The following is an 18,365-nucleotide window of genomic DNA, read 5'->3' as shown; positions in this document are numbered from 1 at the left end:
CCTCCTGGTCCCCAGAAGAGAGACAAGGACGTCGTGGCGCCGAGATCCGGGAAACTCTGCGAGGCCCGCGGCCACTCCCGGGCCCCCGGGAGGTGACTTCACCTCGCTGGCGCAGAGAGCCGGGGGTGGAGCCGTCCTAAAGGCCGTGAAGCCCGCCTTCAACACTCAGAGAGTGGACACGGGAGAGCCCGCACCCTCCGGCCATTGTTCTCCAGACCCGGCCCCCCACCCTCCTCTCCGCTCGCAGACAGGAAGTTGCTTCCCAGCCGGCCCCGCCCCACTCCCCAGCGCCCCGGAAGTGATCGGCGGCAGCTGCTGCAGAGCGGCCAGGAGGAGGGTGGATCTCCCGAGAGCCGAGCCCCCGGAGTCCTCCTCCACCTCCTCCTGCCGCCCAGGTTCCACCGCCGCCTGTCGGACTCCTCCTTTTGCCGCTCCCGGCGCGGAGCCTCCTAGACTACAAGAGCGGAGCACTATCCGGCTGGAGCCAGCTCAGCCGCGGCTTCCGGAGCCCACGGGGCGGCTGACCGGCTTGCGGTGCAGGTGAGTGGTGCCCACCAGGGCCGACCCGGGAGGGATTGGGGCCGCCCGGGCGGCGGCGGGGGTGTGTCTGGGCGGCGGCGATCCGAGGCCCGGGCGCAGGGCCCGGACGCCGAGATTGCACCTCCCGCGTTCTGCCAGGGAACCAGCTGCGGGACGAGCCCGAGCTGGAATCCGGGGCGCCGTGTTCGCTGCTGTGCGGGCTAGTGCACTTGCCGAGACGGGCGGTTGCGGCGGGGTCCCCCGACCCCGGCACCACGTTGAGTTGGCCTCGTCGGAAGGTCACCCTGCATCTCTGGCCCGCCGCGCCGAGGTCCCCGCCTGGGCGGTGCCCGCGACCTGGGGGACCCGTCTCCGCAGTCCCCGCGCCTCACTCCGCCCCTCTCCCCTCCTTCCCTTTCTTCCACTCCTTGTCTGTTTGCGGGCAGTTGCTTTTTAAACATCTCTGGTGGGGTTTTGTGCCAGTTAAAGGAATGGGTTTTACAGGTTGAAGTCATTAGATGGTCCGCACTGAACTAAATAATTGGTCCTGGGCGCCTGTACAGGTTTAGCCAATAGTCAAGAATCAAGCCTCTGAAACGAGGACGCGATAAGGGTGTTTTGAGCAAGGGGGTGTTTCCTCGGTGGTTCGTGCTAAAGGTTTTCCAAAAGTGAAAGATGTGATATGTGTGCTCCAGGCTGGGTATCTGTGTGTAAGTGGGCGGAGGTGACGGCGCAGAGAGGTGGCAGTGTTGTTTCAAGGTTTAGGGAGAATCAGGGAGTTGACTGGCCCTTTCTCGGGAACCTGAATGTCCAGACTTGTGAGAGCTCATCCAAGTGTCATTGACGTTGTTTGAGAACTCCAGGACCACGCCCTACCTATCAAGCTAAAAAGCACCTAATTTACGAATTGTGTCGGGAGCGGGGAGGCGGGGAGAGGATCGTTATAAAATATGTGTCATGAGTTAATTCTTGTCCTGGAAATAAATTCCGATTTTAATCATGCTCCACATATTGAATAACACATTTCATTAGTAAATTCATTTCCACTGAAGGAAAGGTATTCCTCTTAGCTTGTGTTTATTAGTATATTTCAGTGTGTATTATTAGCTTACGTTTTTGTCTATATTAATGCAATATTATAAAATGACTCGTGATGCTTAAAACATTATTTTTAGTCTTTGAATTTCTTAAGGGTCAGAGTCATGTCTTTCTCATCCCTGTGCTTACATGGCATGTGCCCAGAATATAGAAGTTATTCACACAGTTCTTCACTGAGTGAATGAATGTATAGGTGATCTCACAGTTGCCTTCGAGTAGTCATTTATTTTGTTGGGCTAAGGTTTTTTGTTTGTGTTTTTGTTTCAGTTTTGGGGCACATGCAAATTTTGCTTTGTCTTTCCGTTCTTTAGTATGGTCAAAGGACAAATCAAGAAGAATCGTTTGCCATCCTTCCAAAACTCTCCTCCTCTGAAATATTATATTTGGGGTATTGTGATTGGTCATTATAATAACTTGTATTCAGTAGGGAATGTTTACCACTTGAGCTTTTTTGCCCAGGATTATCAGGATTTCCTGGTGATAGTAAATTGTGTTTGGAGTTTGTAACCATACCCTATCTTAATCAAACAGAGAAAATCGGGAGTTACCACTGTTGGGATAGTGTGGTACATCGCAAAATTGCTTATAATGGCTCATTTTTTCCCCATGGGTACATGAAGTCTGACATAAGAAGTCCTCTTGTTACGACCTTGACATGACTTACCAATAGCCACTTTCACATGATTTTTCAGCGATCCAGATGCTGTTCTCCCGTGTGTCTGCTGAGTGTGCAGTCATCTGTATCAATTATTTCGAAGTAATTCTTCATACAACACTTTCTTTGCAGGGCTTTCAGGGAAAGGGGGCTAATTGTAGGAAAGAATATTGTCTACCATTTGATCAGGGAGATAATTTTTGCCTGTGGATGGTTGGGTTATTTTCACTGTAGTGAGGTTGAGATAAAAAAGCGCTGATACCTTCTTTTCTCTCCAAATGTCTGTGCTTCTGCAGAACAGAAATGTATCAGTATCACTTCTTGTATCTGTGTACCAGTGTAATATGCACAAGTACATGGATTGCAAAGACAGTTACTTTTAAAGTATTGGATTAAAAGGCTGTGAGTATTCATGGGGAAAAGATTGTGATTTTCAAGAAGTAGGGAGATGGTTCATGGTTTTCATTGTTTTATGAAATTTTTCGTTTTAGACACTAAGGAGACCGAAGCCTGCAGTTTCTTATCTCAGTGACGTAACCACTATACAGAGGTCAGATTTCCCTTATTTTAACAACCCTCTTGGTAATAGCATTGATTGCCTGCCAAGCACTGTGATAAGAACTTTACTTGTATTATTTTTAATCTCCACACTACAGGAGGTAACTTTTCCATAGTTTACCAAGGGTAAGTGAAGTTAATTGCTGGAAGCTGGGCACTAGTGAGTAACTTTGTCAGGATTTTGAAGTAATGATTGCTTAGAGCATTGGCTATTGCAATTAATCCTAAAAGACTGAGAAAAAAATTCAATTTTTGATTTAGCTGAGCTTTAAGATAGCAAAGATACTGATCTCCTCAGTATTCTTGGCCATCAAATGGGGACTGCGGTAACCACTGACCCTGGCCAGGTGGCTTCAGACAGCAGCCAGTCTTCTGTTTGTGATCTTTCATATGTTATCCCCTTCTGCATGTGCCATGATGAAAAAATGGTTGGGCATTGTTCGTGTAAGTGTCCTAGGAGAGTAGACCATCAGGAACTCAACTTTGATGATTACTTTTTACCTTTCGAGTAGCTGAATAGTCCCTATTTAAGAAGACTGTTGGAGGCTTGTTTGTAGTGACCTTTCCTGAAATCTTTAGTTTTTAAGCTCTTTCTTGGACCGAAGGAGATACAGGAAATTATCCTCCAGCCCCCACTAGTAACAGTTATTCTTCTTTTTTTTCTTTAGCTCTAAAACATCTTTCTTACTACTTCATTGCACTCATAAGAATTTGGTTACAATATAGAAAAAGCGAAATTAAAGCTCTTGAGTTCTTAAAGATGTTTGAATAAATTATAGAAAAGAATTTGCATCTTTGACTTATTACATCTGCAGGCGAAAACTTAATTTCTCAACATCAGAGGGTATTCTCTCTGACCCAAAAAGCAGGCTTCCACAAAATACGTTAGTATTCTTAAATATGCCACAGCTAGAGTCCTGTATCAGATTCAGTAGACAGACATACTGCTTGACACACATAATCTCTTTGAAGTCTGGGATCCAGTTTCATTGCAGAATTCACTTATTGAAACTAAATATCAGGGTTTGTCAATGTCATCTTGGAGAATAAAATACAGCAAGGTTATGAAATGACTTCTACCCCCAAATACATTGTGAAGGTGGGGCAAAGATCCCCAGTTTCCAAATAGATCATGATTGTAGTCTTTTAAACCTCAGGATCTCTGCTTTCTTGTGCAGTTGAGAAGCTAGCATAGTAATCCATTGAAAATGAGGCTGCCCCGCTACTGAGTGATTGCAGATGCTTTAGTTCTGCTGCCCTATCTAGATCTATTCTGGATTCTTGTAGCAGCCTTTCAGTCTCTGATTGGGGTCTCCCTGCCCAATCTTCTCCACACTTTGGGGGTTAGAGCATTCTTGATACTCCCATGCTTAAAAGCCTTTCACACCTCCTTCTTGATAATTAATAAAATCCAAATTCCCTTTATCCTTAATTTCATATATAAGTTTAGCTTATACCTCTCCAAAAATTGTATCTTGATTCAATTTTTTTTCTCTCAACCCCATCTCTCAAAACAACAACACACAAAAAAACAACTTTCAAGACTGGGCTAGTTGCTCCCCTTGTGATCTGCCATAAAATCTACCTTATTCTACTATGGACAGTGCCTTCATTAGCCTATTATAAATTTTGTTGACCACAGTCTATAGTAACCTTGTAACTACAGGTACCCATGCATTCTTAAAAGCCTACACAGGACTTTGTCAGAAGTTCCCAAACTTCCTCAGTTCTTAATGACATCCTTATTCCTGGTGGCTCAGATGGTAAAGAATCTACCTGCAATGCAGGAGATCAGGGCTTGATCCCAGGGTTGGGGAGATCACCCGGAGAAGGGAATGGCAACCCACTCCAGTATCCTTACGTGGAGAATTCCACAAAGGAGCCTGGGGAGCTACAGTCCATTGGGTCGCAAAGATTTGGACAGGACTGAGCGACTAACATACTACACTACAATTAATATCCAGTATCTTTCAATTACAGATGATATTATAATGCTAATCTTTGTTTCTTTGTATTGTTGAAAGCATATCTTCAGGGCAAATGTATATGTAAGATTTGTTAGATTTGCCAAATTTTTCTTCTGTAGGATTGGAGTATTTTGAATTCCCACCTGTGGTATATGAATACTGCAGCTTCTGCTAATCTGAAAGATGAGAAATGGTATCTCAGTGTAGTTTTAATTTGTATTTCTCGTATTAGAAGTGAACTGAACATTTTTCCATATGTTTAAGGGCCATTTTTTTTGTATGTTTAAAATTGTTCGTGTTATTTGCTCACTTTCTAAATAAATTTTGGTCTTTTCTCCTCAGAGTTTCAAACTTCTTTATATTTAAGAATATTAGTCATTTAGCTTTGCCATATATTGCAGATACTTTGCCCAGTTATCTTTTGGCATTGCTAGTGGTACATGTGTTTTGTTTTTTTTTTCTTTTGACTTGCAATAATTTGTTTCTGTGTAATAAAATATATTAAATTTATTGCATCTAGATTTTTAGTCATAGAGAGCCTTTTCGCTACCCACAGGTTAGAGAGGAATTTAGCCATGCTTTCTTCAGTACTAATACAATTTTATTTATAATACAGAGAGCATTCAGCTCTGTGATCCATTTGGAGTATATTTCTGTTTTGATGTAAGGAATGGATCTAATTTTATTGTTTCCACATGACTTTCCAATTGTTCTAATGCCATTTTTAAGAGAAAACTTTGCCCCCTTTATCATGTACTAGATTTTCATATGCAATTGGGTGTGTTTCATTCTTTTGTATGTCTGACTATTCATGTACCAGTAAGTACTACACTGTTTTAATCATAAAGGCTTTGTATATGATTCAATATCTGGTAGGGCTAGTTCCCCATTATTGCTCCTCCTTCAACGTTCCTTACTAGTCTTGCATGTCTTATTTTTTTATTTGAACTCTAGTATCAGTTTGTCTAAGTCCATTGAAAAGCTCACTATTTTATTGAGATCACATTAAACTTACTAGATAACTTAGAACACCTTAATCTTAAATAAGTGAAATCTTTTCATTTTCTTAAATCCACTTTTTTGTCTCTGCAGAATCATTTATACTTTGTATAAGTTTTGAACATTTCTTGTTTATTCCTACGTATTTTGTATTTTGTCTTTTGTTGTTACTATTATAAACAATTTTCTTATCCATTGTATTTTATCATTGCTTCTCTTTGGCCCAGCTATACGGTTACTTGTTGTTCAGTAACTCAGTCGTGTCTGACTCTTTGCGATATATAGTTATGTCACCTGTAAATAAAGGTTTTATCCTTTTCTTTTCCAGTGTTTATGTCTGTCTGTCATATCTAATTGCATTGATTACTATCTCTAGAACAATGTTAAATAGTGGTGTTAGGAGTGTCTTTGACAGAGATGCTGATTGTTTTATTGTATTATCTCTTCTGTGCATGTACAAAGATAAAGATTACACTAGATATTAATTTAACTGTGGAAATTGCTTGCCATGGCTGCAGTCCTTCACTATTTCTATGATACTTAATGTCAATAGATACAAGAGGCAGGAAGCTTGTCTTACCTAGTGGGCAACAGCAAAGTGTAATGATAATCAAGGTGAGGTACTGATCCTTAGCTTCCCAGTTCATACAACCATTCCTAAGTTCTGTCCCCGCCTCTCCATATAATTCTTCCGAACCTCATTGTAATCTTCACTCAGCAAGTCATGGGTGCCACAGGTTAAAAGCAGCCATAGGTCTATGAAAATCTAAGAGTTTCCTTCTAGGCTTTCATGGTGTTTAAGTGGTTTCTGTGCCTAACAGATTAGGCTCACCTTGTATTGATGTGATTATGGCTTAAGTCCTTAGTCAATAAGGCAAGTCAGACTTGTAATTAGATGAGTTTATCCATGAGGTGGCCCATGGTACACAGATGTGGGGTAATTGTAGGCAAGCTTGTAGGGCTTGGGTCCATTTGGCCTCCAGAATTCATTTATAAATGATCTAGGCCTCTGGCTGAAGGTATATGTTGGTGTGGAACCAGATGCTGGCGTCCTGGGCACATTCCATTCACATGGCAGTTATGGACACACACCAGTGCTCAATCTCCCGTGTTCTGGAGAATGTTTTCATTTCACTGCCATCTGCTTCACCCAGAAAGTTCAAGTAGCATATTTTCTGTAGATTCTTGTAATTTCAAGATTATCTAAGTCCATTTTGTGAACTTGCAGTCCACATCTCATTTTCTGTCTCAGTCATTCTATTTCCTTTCCCAGGAGTGCAGGGTGATGGGATATTTATTAATTTCTTGTCCCTTGTGCCGAGGAACTCCTCCCTAGAAGTCCCTTCAAATCCCAGTGTGTGATCCCATTTCTGGGATCTTCGTTGTCCCAGAAATGCTGGCAGGTCTCTAGGTTGAGGAGCTCTCTCCCCACCGGTGAGTGTTCTGGGTCTGTGGCCAGTTGTCTGTCTCCAGTTTTTGCCGGGATCTGTGTTGCCTTTTTCTCTGTGGATCTTGCTGCCTCCTTAGTCCACAGTTCAGCCCTGGGCAGGTGGTGGCTTGGGGCTCTCCTGCCTTGAAGAGCCTCAGGTCTCATCCTCTGCTACATGCTGCTACCCTGATATCTGGGCTTGCAGTTGGCTGATCTTTTCTGTTCCCTGTTTTTTGCCTTATTTCCCCTGCCCCCATCTTTTTAGTCTGAGGACATTTCGTCTTCATCTTTCTGCCTAAAACGCTTTCCTGTGACAAAAAATCCCCGTCCTCTGAGATCTTAACTTTCTGGGACACCAGCCTTAGTCTCTTAGTGCTTGGACTATTGGTAACTTTACTACACTACCCTGTCAGTCTTTAAGATCTCAGTATTTGAGGTGTCTACGTTACAGTTAAAATAAGTGTCTATGTCTATTACTTCATCTATTCTTATTTGCTGAGCTTTCTTGATCCCTCAGAATAAAATAAAACTTGATCATTTGCTCTATCTTTTCTTTTTTTTTTTGCTCTATCTTTTCTTGTCCTTTGCTTTGGCCCAGATCATTAAAGCCACCCTTGATTTTGTTTTGTTAAAGTTTGTGTATATATATTTGGTTTTGTTTTGTTAAAGTTTGTGTATATATATTTGGTTACAACTGTTTGAACTTTTTGTACACTCATTAGTCATTGATTTTTTTTTATCCTGTCAACTGTCTTTTTATGTCCTTTGCTTATTGAGGTGGGGATGGGGAGGCTGGTTTTTTTTAATGATGAATTTGTCGATTTATAATTCACATAAATTTACTTTGTAAGTGTTTAATTCAGTGCTTTTTGTTTGAACTTCCAGGTAAATGGTCCTTTTGATTCATAACAGGATTCCTGTCTTAAATTACTGTGTCTGAATTTAAGCCATTAAACTCTAAATTGTTTAAAAAGTACACTGTTAACAGATTGTGGTATAGTAAGTAGAAAGACAAAATACCCAAATTAGAGTGGTGAAAGGGAATTATTCATATTGAACACTGACAGTGCTTTGAAGAATTGTTCGTACAGTGTTGACTACAAAATTGAGGAACTCCAGTTTTAGACAGGAGTAATCAGATATGATGCTAGATTTAATTCTGTATTTCTGTTCTAGGAAGGTACAAAGTGTAAGTGACTAAATTCTTTTAAATTGACACCTAGCACTTTTGTGTATATGATTTCATTTGATCTTTGTATCAGCCAAAGAGATGATAGTATACCTCATCTCTGTGCCTCTTTCTGAAAATGCACAGAGAACTACATCAGTGAGTCCTATTACATTTGCATTTTAAAATGAGAGTGCTCCATGAAAAGATGTTCAGTGTCACCCGTTAGGGACATGCAAATCAAAACTGCAGTGAGATATCACCTCACACCTGTTAGAATGACTTTTATCAAAAAGGCAATAAACCACAAGTGTTGGCAAGGATGCGGGAAAAGGGGGATCCTTAGATATTGTTGGTTGTTGTTTAGTCAGTAAATCAAGTCTGACTGTTTGCGACCCGTGGACTGCAGCACTCCAGGCTTCCCTGTTCTTCACCATCTCCCAGAGTTTGCTCAAATTCATGTCCATCGAGTCAGTGATGCCATCCAACCATCTCATCATCTGTCGTACCCTTCTCCTCCTTCCTTCAATCTTTACCAGTGTCAGGATCTTTTCCAATGAGTTGACCCTTTGCATGAGGTGGCCAAAGTATTGGAGCTTCAGCATCAGTCCTTCCAATGAGTATTCAAGGTTGATTTCCTTTAGGATCAACTGGTTTGATCTCCTTTCTGTCCAAGGGACCCTCAAGAGTCTTTTCCAGCACCACAGCTCGAAAGCATCAATTCTTTGGCTCTCAGCCTTCTTTATGGTCCAACTCTCACATCCATACATGACTACTGGAAGAACCATATCTTTGACTATATGGACCTTTGTTAACAAAGGTTTGTTGGCAACAGATTTCTCTGTTTTTTAATACACTGTCTAGGTTTGTCAAAGCTTTTCGTCCAAGAAACAAGCGTCTTTTGGTGCAGCCACTATCGAAAATAGTATGGAGACCCCTCAAAAAGTCTAGAATAGAGCTACCATATAATCTAGGTGTTCCACTTCTGGGTATTTATCCAGAGAATGTGAAAACATGAACTCAAAAACATGTATGCATTGCTAGGTTCATCACCTTATTTATGATTGTCAAGATTTAGAAATAGCTTGCGTGCCCGTCAGCAGATGAATGGGTAAAGAAGATGTGGTATACACAGACACACACATACCACAAGATACTACTCAGCCATGAAAAAGATGAAAGCTTGCCATTTGTGACAACATGTACCTTGAGGGTATTATGCTAAGTGAAATAGGTCAGAGAAAGATAAATACCTTTTGATTTTACTCATTTAGAATATTAAAAAGAAAAAAAAGTGAAGAAATCAAGCTAAAGCGAATACAGAGAACAGAATACTAGTTATCAGAAGGGAAGGGGCAGGGGTGAGGGCAAAACAGAGAAAGGGGATCAGCTGTATGGTGACAGATGAAAAGTAAATTCTTGGTGAGCACATTGTAGGATATGGGAGAAGTAGAAACATATGTTGTACAGATGAAATTTATATAATGTCGTAAGCCAATATTACCTCAATAAAAACAATGTTTAAAGAGAGAATATAAAATGAGTACTCTTTTCCCCCAACTTTGTGCTTTGAAAGATTGTTTTTAATTGAAGTATAGTTGGTTTACAATGTTGTATTAATTTCTGCTGTACAGTAAAATAATTCAGATCTATATATACACACACACATTCTTTTTTTTATATTCTTTTCCATTATGGTTTATCCCAGGACAATGACTGTAGCTCCCTGTGCTATCCAATAGGTCTTTGCTGCCTTGAAAAGTTTACAAAAAAGTTAATAAGAGTACTATGTTGAAAGCCAGTAGTTACTAATCACTTTATATTCACCAATTATTGTTTTGCTACATTTGCTTTACCTTTCTAAGTGTAGATGCTTTTATTTTTCTGAGTTGTTTGAAAGAAGGTTGGAGACATGAAATTTCACCTCTATGTACTTGAGTTTACATCTTCTGAGGATGAAGACATTCTCCCGTATTACCATACTACTACTGTAATATCTAAGAAAATTGGCAGAAATTTCATGACATCATCTAATATCTAGTCCAAGTTCAGATTTTGTTAATTGCCGCCTATCATCTTTAACAGCTGTTTTTTTCCTCCTGATCCAGGGCCAGTCAAGGTTCATAATTTCTGCTTGCCTGTTTTGACTTCTCTAGCCTCTTTTCACTTTTTCTAAGTAACTTTTTGAGATGTAATTTACATACCATAAATTCACTCATTTTAGATTTACAGTGATTTTTAGTAACTTTACTGAATTATGTAAATCATTACCATAATCCAGTTTTAAAACATTTTCATCACTTCAGTGTAAAATCTCTTATACACCTTTGCAGTTAATTCCCATTCTATGAGTATACTACATTTTGCTTATCCTTTTACTGGTTGATGGACATTTGGATTGTTTCCCCTTTTTGGTTATATGAATAATCCTGCTATGAACATTCATGTAGAAGTCTTTAATGGACATATGTTTTCATTTCTCATTGGTAATGTAAAGTGAAATCTCTAGGTTGTGTGGTAGGTTGATGTTTAATACATTATTTTGCATTCCCACTGGTGGCTCAGATGGTAAAGCGTCTGCCTGCAATGCAGGAGACCTGGGTTTGATCCCTGGGTCAGGAAGATCCCCTGGAGAAGGAAATGGCAACCCACTCCAGTACTCTTGCCTGGAAAATTCCATGGATGGAGGAGCCTGATGGGCTACAGTCCATGGGGTCACAAAGAGTCGGACACGACTGAGCGACTTCACTTCACTTTTGCGTTCCCACCAGCAATATTTGAGGATTCTTGTTTCTCTGCATCTTTACGAACAATTGTTTATCATGTTTAAAAAAATTTTATTGCCGTTCTGTTGGGTATAAATAAGTATCTTGAGAATTTAATTTGCGTTTCTCTAATGAATGATAGTGTATCTTTGCATGTGCTTATTGTTAGTCTTCCACCTGTTTTCTTTAGTGAAGTGTCTACTGAAATCTTTTGCCCAGTTTTTAAAAATTGGATTATTTTTCTTACTGTGTCTTAAGAGTTCTTTGAGTTCTGGATACAAGCCCTTAAGATCTGTGATTTTAAAAGATTTTCTCCTAGAATGTAATGAAGTTAACCACAAGCCTTGCTTAATTTTTCTAATTTGCCATGGGGCTTTTTGGAGAGTTGGAATAAGAGCTAAATCTTCTGTTTGTAATTCTTCCACATGTCTAGTACTGAAGTACTAGATTAATTAAAGACTAACTAATCAAAGACAGCATAGACCCCTTTCTCTTCCTTCTGCCATTAAGCAGTGAGAAACTCTTCCTTTCTAGGTTGTAAGAAACGAATAGAGACCCTGTAAATCGTTAGCATTCTTTGAGTTGTAAGAGTCAGAAATCCAGTTTAGGCTACCTTAAGCACAACAGAAATGTGCTGGCTTTTTCTCCTTCCCCAGCTCTGCTGCTGCTTTTTTCGTCCTGGCAGACTGTGTGGTGGCCACATTCATCTCCAGATTCATCAAAGCGCCAGTCTCTCTCACTCCTTTAAGGAGTAGAGTACTCTGGCCAGCCTGTGTCTCTTGTCCTGCTTTGTCGGCCTGCCCCTGTATATAGTCCCATTGTAATTGCAGTAGGAGAGAGTAGGTCCCGCAAGAAGAGGGCGTGCTGGCAGACAAGCCATGTTTATGCCTCTTTAGGGGCAGCAGGTCATTTTCTGCTCACTTTTATGAAATCAAACCAAAAGTAATGAATAGGATATTAATATCTGAAGTTTAAGGGGGAAATCACATTTGTTAGCTGATTAAAGTAGCCTTTACTAGTAGCACTTTTTCTTACCTAGCCAAATACAGGTGATATTTGGCTTAAGCTAAAACATTCCAGGTATCTCTCCCATGGAAGTGAGGGGAGCACCTGCATTAACAATGATAACAACTTGATAACTGTGGCTGATTTTTCTGTACTTCTCTTGCGTGTTTTTTATGTAGTTTTCTTTAGCTCTTTGAGTGGGGGTTATAGCCAACTCTCTTGGAGTTCCTGCATTCCTACAGATTGCTGAAACGCATTTTTATAATTAGTTTCCTTCCTCTCTTCTTTCATTTACTTGGATTCTCAAGCTCTGTCTGTGTCCATATGTTACATGATTCATCTTCAAAGCGGGTTGTTTTTTTTTTTTTTTCCTAAAGTAAGGCTTGTTCCCAGTTCCTTTTCATGACATTGAGTGGATGGTGATGGTGACGGTGCTATTGATGCAGTTGTGATTTTCCTGCTCAGAAAAGAAAATATTTTTCATCACTCGGAGCATTTATAATCTAAACTCTTGAGTAGTCATATAACTGATATGTAGGTACTATCATGAAGTCAAACAAGTAATTTTGGATACTGTGGCTCTTGTGTTGCATCTATACTTTTCCAGTATTCTTTAGGATTTATTTTTAGTGTGAAAATAAATGCAGAAACAAGAGCTTCTGATTTTGGACTGTGTATAAAATGTATCATCTTTTACAGAGTTAGAAAAGGTCTTCAAAGGGCAGCTAATACATTCTTCCACTGTTTACAAAAATCTCCTCAAAAACTCCTCGGCCACTAGCCGTTGCTTAAACACTTGTGGTGGTATTGTGGAAATTATGTGTTATTTCTGGATGTCTTAATTTTAAAATCCATCCTTGTTTTAAACTATTGCCTATTATCTTGTGGCTTCTCTTTATTCCTGTTTTCTCTGGAGAAGCACTTAGCACACAAATATGTTTTTGAGCCCTTGTTAAACAGTGCATCTGTTGACAGAATCAAGAATAGTCATTTTCACATGTACCTTTCTTCAAATAATTGAAGATGGCAGCCATGCAACGCCCTTGCCAGCTTCCCAAGCATCTGCCTGTTCAGACACATCCTTCATGTAGTTAGTTCCCTAACCGTCTTGGTCATAAGCTTCTAAAAATAATACAGCAACATTCACTTATTTGGAGGTCAGACTTTACAACTTGAAATATGAAATGTACTTAGGGAGAAGGAAATGACTAGAATTTGGAGCTTTCCTTCCATGGCCAGACCCTGACCCAAACATTTCAGATTCATTATTTCCATTTAATCATCCAAACACAACCCTATGAGGTAGAAGATGTTCCCCATTGAGAATTAGAAAGTAAAGTTTCAAAACAACCGGGGGGGGGCGGGGTGCGGGGGGCGCGGGGAGGATACCTTTAAACATCCAAAGTAGGAAGGTAAGATCCTAACACTAAAAGCTATTATATGTCCGGTGCTCAAGAGAATAGTAATAAGTCTTTCAGAACCTACTTACTCTTGTTTTACATCTAACTGCAATAAGCCTGGTAATTTGCTTCCAGACAGTTTTTCGGGATGGAGGGGTGCTCTGAAGGCTCGTAGGCAGTTAGTGATTAGTGAGGGACGGCTGTGAAAGGAAGGGATGCGGCAGAAAGACTATAGCATGACAGTGGAATTTAGGGTTTCATCTTCTAGAGCTATTGAATCTAGGGAAAGCTGCCCTAAATTCATAGTCGCCTCTGAGAACAGGGTGATAGTTGACCATTATGATTCTGGGTTATCAAGAAGAAAATTTTAAACTGTTCAGTTAAGGTGAAGAATCTGTGAGACATGAAATTCTGAACTCAATTTTTGTCAAATACGACTCAGAAATTAAAATGTCATCCTATCCAAATACTGCTTCTGATGGCTAAGTTGCCTACTTTGATTATTGGCTTGTTGAGAAATTTTCATGATTATTATTTTTTGATGTGTGTATGTGTGTGCTTATTCATACCCGACTCTTTGCAACCCTGTGGACTGTAGCCCACCAGGCTCCTCTCTCCATGGGATTTTCTAGGCAAGAATACTGGAGTGGGTTGCCATTTTCCTACTCCAGGGGATCTTGCCAACCCAGGAACTGAACCCATGTCTCTTGCATCTCCTGCATGGGCAGATAGGTTCTTTACCACTGCACCAGATGTGTGTATCTTGAGGGTTAAGTATACCTGGTAAACAGGAGGTACCACTCTTTGATGATTTGGGGAGCTAAACTTTACCTTTTATAGCTTTGATTGAATTCCCAGGGTTTTCCCATCTTGGACGTGTTAAGGCTTATCACAACTTGACTGGTCCATGTCCCTTGCTGTCAATTACTAAGTATTTAGAGAATGCTGTTATTAGACTAATGAAGCATAATTTAAATTTTCAAGTAAAAATATATGTGAATGCTTTTAAGATTATCTAGTTAACAGTTGCTTGCTTTTTTCTTAAATTAGGAAGTAAAGGAAGAAGATTATATTACTCCAGAAATACTTTAGTTTCAGCCTTCATCTCATTTTCCTCCAAATCCCAGCTGTTGATTTGGTTGTTCTTTCAATGTAAGTACTGAAATAACTACTGTTTGTTATTCTTATGAATTTAAACTGTATCTAATTTTATTACATCTTTAAAACTTTGATACAAATATTGACAATTTGTTCTTCAATCAAAAAAGACTAGTTAAAATGTACAGTCCAGAATATTTATAGGGTCTTTTTTTGGTTGTTTAAAACTCAGGAGTAATTCTTTTCAGAGCATTACTGTCATAGAGAACTGTAAGATAGTAAGCTTATCTGTCTTCTTAGTGAAATTTTAGTAACTTCTTAAGAACAGTGTTGTCATGCAGTATAGAATGCATGTCATCATCTGACAGATTTATGCAAAATGTAGGAAACTGTTTCTGCTTATGGATTGCCTTTTGCTGTTTCTTTACTGATAAATCAAGACGTATGATATGACCAGATTTCCTTAACTGTTAAATCTTAAAAACATGAAGTGCTCTTTTGATTATAATTGTTAACACCATTTGGGTCAGAATTTGTTTTCAACTTAATGTCAGTATAAAGTATTATCAGTTACAATAAAGCTCTTGGGCCAAGGATTAACAGCAGCAAATTTCCTTTTTGTAGGTTATTTTTCTTATATTAGTCAATAAGCCTCTGTTTGAAATCTGTGTCACAGTGTCACAATCGGGCAGATGGGTTCAAAAAGAAACAACCCTTTTAAGGCAGTCATATGAAAGTAATTTTGAGATGAAAGTTGTTACTAATGTGTGTTTTCTTCATTCCAAAACTGGGACATGATGGCAAAAATAGTCTTATAAATGAAGTGAAAAAGGGAAGAAAGACAGTAACTGAGAGGTTTTTTTTCTTTAGCAATTATAGTGTGGTTTTTTTTTTAATATTTGAAGCTGATAAACATACATTTATTCTTGGTACAGTGTAAAGTTTTGAATAGAAGTATAGAACATTTTGGGGGAGACAGTAGGCACAGTGAATATTGAACATAAGTTATGTTTAATGTTTATTGAGTGAATAAGCACTGTTGTGTGCCAGGCGCTGTGCTAGACACATTGAGGGAAGGTACTTAACCCCCGCCTAGGTAACAGGGGGCACTCCCTAGAAGTGACCAGAGGAGGATGAATAGGAGTTTGATAAAGGAGATGAACAAGTTGAGTTGGACTTCAGGTGTTCAGAACTAGGGAATAAAATTCATGCCATGCCCTTTAGAGGGAGTGTGGTGTATGCCTGAGGGGTGGGGTAGGGAAGCAGAAAGGGCGCAGGGGAGAGGACTGGGAGAGTTGCAGGCAGATGTTAAAGCCCCTCATTTCAGGCCTCTGGGGAGCCATTGGAAAAATTGAGGAAGCATCACGATCAAGTTTGCCTTTTGATTGTTCTCTGCAGCAATGCTTCTGAAATAATCTCTGTTAAGGTCTATTTTTTAAATTTTCTGTACATAGCAGACTGATACTTTTGTAAAATATAGTTAAAAATACTAGAAAAATGAAAATTTAAGAAGACAGAAAACAAGCCCATTTTAAAAATTAAGTTGGACAAACGTAAAATTACTGTCAGGTTCCTCTTTGAGTTTCTAAATGTGTACTCTAAAATTGGTTCTTGCCTATTCTTGAACTAGTTATGCTTTGAGCACCTCTCCTGCGGAGGAGTGCTCTCTTTGACCGTGTGCCCCGTCAGGACAGAATTCGGGAAACTCGCATGTGTATATTTACTTTCAGATCATGTCCATGTGCTACTGTGCAGTTATACCATATGTGCCATAAACTGTGAATACAAATTGAAAAATAACAAGAGATTGTATTAGCTGTTTTAAATGAAAATGTTTTATTCTTAGTAATTAAAAAAAATACACTAAAATATTGTTTAGTGAGAGCAGTGTAATTGAATGCTTCATTACAGCTTCTGAAAGACTTGGTTCATTCATAAAATAATCAGTGTATTAAATCATCATATTGTGTACTTTGTATATAATTCTACTGTCAATTATATTTCAATAAAGCTGGAAAAATTAAGTAAGAAATAAATTGTCTCGGCTCTCTTCCAGATGATGCCAGACCATAATATATACAAGAACCCCTGCACACATGGGGTCTCCTTTATAGTGGAGGTTATTAACACTTCGTGACTTGAAGGCCTGGTTTTAGGGTTGAGTTTGTTTTGTATTTGTTGTAATAACTGTCATAGTTGAAATAAATACTTTATAAAGTATATAGATCAAAATGGGAGAACTGTGTTGTTGGTTGTGTTTCCTTAGTAGTGGGCCTCAGTTTTTAGTTTGATCCAGCAGTTAATGACAAATTTTTAATGAAGTTTATCTTGTTCATTTTCTTTTCCCCTGATGTCAGTCAGTTGTTACAAACTCATCAGAATGTCTTCCATTTGTGTGTGTGTGTGTATATTTTTAATCAGTGTTTTCAAAATGCAGTGAAACTGTAGATTTAAACAGGTTAGGAATTTTCAAACTGGTATTCAGGTGAGATGTAAAGTGGGCATATTACATTTATAAGGGTACAAACTTGTCAACGCTTTGTTGAGTTGAGTTCTCTGTATCCATTCACTAATACCACAACTGTCTTTATAGCTTTCTAATAAGTCTTCTTAGTCAATATAGTAAGAGTCAGCAAATATTTTCTTAAGGGGCCAAATGTTAAATGTTGTAGGCTTTACAGGCCAAATGGTCTGTTATAGTACACACCTCAGCCACTGTAAATAGAAGGCAACCATAGATAATAAATACATAAATAATTTGGAATTACTATGTCCCAGTAAAAGTTTATGTACAAAGAAGCATTTTGCTGTGAACCTGAACTGCTCTTAAAAAATGAAACCTATTAAAAAGATGAAGGCAGAAAAAAAAAACAGCGTCACTTTTTTGTTCTTCCTGCCGGAGATACATAACCTGAATCTGATCATCATATAATTCACTTAAGGGACATTCTATGAAATAAATTGGTCAGTAATCTTTAAAATTCCCAACTTCATGAAAGTCAGAGAAAATATTAGGAATTCTTCTAAACTGAAGATGACCAAAGAGATCTGACTACTAAGTGCAGTGCACGATTCTAACCCAGTGCAGAATCTTGGATAAGGTCTGAGGATTCTCTGGTAGAAATGTGTTCCTGCTGATTTCCCAGTGATGGTGGCTGCATTGTGGTTTGTAGATGCTGTCCTCTTTTGTTGGAAATGCAGAGGTGTTCAAGTGAGAGAGAGTGAGCAACTTACTATCAAATAGCACAGGGAAAAAATCTTTTGGGGTTATACTTGCAACTTTTCTATAAACTTGAGATTATTTTAACATCTTAAATGTATATATCATTAAAAGTAAAATAGATTTGTTGGCAGGACAGTCTAGTTTGACAACCTCCTACATACTTTGATGCTGTTTTGGGTATTCTTGATGTTACTGTTTCCATACAAATTTTAAAATCAGCTTATCGGTTTCCACCAAAAAAAACCCTGCCAGGATTTTTTGTTGAGATTGAGTTGAGCCTGTAGATGAATTTGGGGAGGGTTGATAGTTGTGCAGTAATGTGAGTTTCAGTCCATAAACATGACTTAAAGCAGTATTTAGATGGTCTTTACGTTTTCTTAGCAGTGTTTTATAGTTTTCTGTGTAAAGTTTTTTTGTGGTTGCCATCCTCTAAAATACCACCAGAGATTTTTGCCTCTTGGTATTCATACATACCGTTTTG

The 18,365-nt window shown here is 39.1% G+C and overlaps 1 protein-coding gene across 5 annotated transcripts in view; it reads left to right on the top strand.

The window, feature by feature from the left end:
• Positions 1-283: 283 nt before the first annotated feature.
• The window catches only part of RALA (RAS like proto-oncogene A), a 68,881-nt gene continuing 50,799 nt past the window's right edge, over positions 284-18,365 (top strand). The window contains exons 1-3 of one of the 5 annotated variants that reach the window (XM_061165670.1): positions 284-540; positions 2,764-2,822; positions 14,614-14,715. The gene's annotated coding sequence lies outside the window, so the exon portion shown is untranslated. The remainder of the gene's footprint in view (positions 541-2,763; positions 2,823-14,613; positions 14,716-18,365) is intronic. The other 4 variants (XM_061165666.1, XM_061165668.1, XM_061165669.1 and 1 more) reach the window with 4 other exon arrangements.

This window comes from Dama dama, chromosome 18 (assembly GCF_033118175.1).
Source record: "Dama dama isolate Ldn47 chromosome 18, ASM3311817v1, whole genome shotgun sequence".
Lineage (NCBI taxonomy): Eukaryota > Metazoa > Chordata > Mammalia > Artiodactyla > Cervidae > Dama > Dama dama.
The sequence above is the reverse complement of the archived record's forward strand: the minus strand, read 5'-3'. Positions and strand labels throughout refer to the sequence as shown.